The 2601-nt window shown below is 35.4% G+C and overlaps 1 pseudogene; it reads right to left on the reverse strand.

The window, feature by feature from the left end:
• Positions 1–2601, reverse strand: part of LOC107695643 (NAD(P)(+)--arginine ADP-ribosyltransferase 2-like) — a 7049-nt pseudogene that overhangs the window by 2441 nt on the left and 2007 nt on the right.

Here is a 2601-nt window from a genome sequence, read left to right on the forward strand (position 1 = left end):
CAAAATATTTTTTCGGAAAGTCTTGGAAATATATATTTTATGCTGCGCATTGCACTCAAAAAAGTCATTTAGCAGTTATCACACTACTGCTACCTTTACATAGAGGTAGAGCTATAAAAAGCTATAAACATATTCTGTGATGTGATGCAAAAAGATTTCAGTATAAATTAAGAAATGAATTAGAGACACATTTAATGACTTTAAGGACACTGAATTTAGTCATTTCAAATACCTTTATTTCATCATGTTAAAATGATACAAACAAATTGTTTTCTGACAAAGAGTTATTGATTCTGAGGGGATTTGTGTGGACCTAATGATTAAATCATGTCTATTCAGAGCACTTTTATTTCAATGCAACACATTTTTAGTGTTTCTTGAATAGAGCAGTTCATGTAACTTCCCAGCAAGCAATAGCCGTCATTTCAACGTCTCGGTTAAGTATAGACCCGATATAGTCCGGCTATGTGTAACCCACTTCTAGCCCAAATAACCTTGAATTTGGTTGTGCAAATCTTTAGAATTGGTTAAAAACAAGAAAGCTCTCAACTTGATTTCGTTTTTGGGGCATGTATAAACTAATGTAAAAAGCCCCTTTTGGTTTGTTTTATTTGTTATATTTATTTATTTATTTTCTTCTTTGTTATTGGTCTATTGTGATCTTGTTTATCACTGGTTATGCTCAACCTAAGGCTGTTCACGTGTTGTTAGATTATGTGATGTGTTTATGTACCTTGTTTGTTTGTTGTAAATGGAAGCATAATAAAAAAATTAAAAAGTAGAGATTAGGGATGGGCGATAGGCTACCACATTTTTTTAATGCGATACGATACCGATACTTTTTGTTACAATTTTAACGATACCGATACTGCTTGTAATTTTAAATGTGTATGTGATTTTTCAAAATAATGTTAATTTAAATATATATTATTACACTTAAAGGCAAGTTACATACACATACTGGCCATTAATAACTCATTTATTAGAAAAGCAAATTTAACAACAAATAAAAATGTTTAAACAACCTTTTTTTTTTTTTTATTAAATAACATAAATCTTAATAAAATAAACAAAAATACCAACAACATAAACTGTGCATATTTTTTTACTTATTTCTTATTTTTAAACAGGCAGTTTTTTCTTATTCTTCAACATTCTATTGTACTACCTCCATATTTTACAAAAAAATATTGATTAAATAACAAATATTAATCAAATAAACTAAAATACCAACGACATAAACTGTGCATACTTTTACTTATTACTTAATTTTGAACAGACCATTTTTTCTTCATCTTTCCCTCATGGAGACCTAAAATGTCCTCAGGAAGTCAGAATTTATTGGTATTACTACACTTGTGGTAACGTTTTGTCCCTATAACCTAAGGAATACCAGGACACCCCACACAAACGCACACACAAACACACGCACTTTATATTTATTCTTATTCGCCTAATGGTTACGAAAGAGACAGGGAGTACAGTAAATAATGACTGTGCTCTTTGTACTCCCTGAAAACTCTCCTGTAGCGTCTTTTGTCGGACAGAGAGAGACTGGGCAGCTTGTTTTTGTTCAGCCTCTTTATATGTTTCAGGGTGTGTTGTTTGTAAATGTTTAAAAAGGTTGCTTGTATTGTTGCTGTGTGTGACTCTCTTATCACAAATTGCATCGTGTAATATTTGTTTCCGCTGTTGAGAAGTAGCACCACACCACGCTACGTTTCCTGCTTTCTGCCATCGTGCCAATTTGCGTGCAACCGTGCGTGCGTGTTGAGATTCTGAATGGCACGTCGCACTGCGCAGCCGCAGACCGATCGGTGTGTAACGTCATACAACCGCGTCCGCGAGAGCTTTTTGCCTCGTCCAAATCGGTCCAAATACCCACACTTGCGGTCTTTGCACTTGACCACTTGACTACTTATATGACGTATTTCCTGTATTTGGCCGAAGTGTTCAAGTGAGCATGAAGACCACAAGTGTGTGTGTCGAACTTTTCATTACCTGATGGGACACACTTGTAGTGTTGCAAAAATGCAAGTGTTTACACAGCTTTATTTTAATTTTAAATACGTTGCATTTTAAAATAAACTTCTAAATGTCTGTTCAGTAGTCCCTACAACATGACATAATTTTAATTTGTGGTGCTTCTAATTAAGTGATAAAAAGCAGTTGCAAATGTTGTGCAAAATAAATATCACCACTACTCATCTTTGCACCAATAAAACGTAAAAACACTGTTTTTCTACCAAATTATATGTAATATCTAATTATTATATTAATATTTAACTTGCATTGGAAAGGTTTCCGTGACCTCTCGCGAGATCTCGGCAAAAAGTCTCACGATTTATTTCCAGAACATGATGCATGATGGGATACACTAAGCCTTGAATAGCGCTCCGGAGCGGTATTCGAGATATTGTGGGTTTAGTGTGCTTTAAGGGCACTGCGCTCTGGCGTTTTTAACCCTTTAATGCGTAGGATCACACCGGTGTGATCAGTCTTGGCTGGTCCCTGGACCGTATCACACCGGTGTGATCAGTCTTGGCTGGTCCCTGGAGCGTACGATCACACCGGTGTGATCAGTCTTGGCTGGTCCCTGGA

The sequence above is a fragment of the Sinocyclocheilus anshuiensis genome, unplaced genomic scaffold (genome assembly GCF_001515605.1).
Source record: "Sinocyclocheilus anshuiensis isolate Anshui unplaced genomic scaffold, SAMN03320099.WGS_v1.1 scaffold1075, whole genome shotgun sequence".
In the NCBI taxonomy this organism is placed as follows: Eukaryota; Metazoa; Chordata; class Actinopteri; order Cypriniformes; family Cyprinidae; genus Sinocyclocheilus; species Sinocyclocheilus anshuiensis.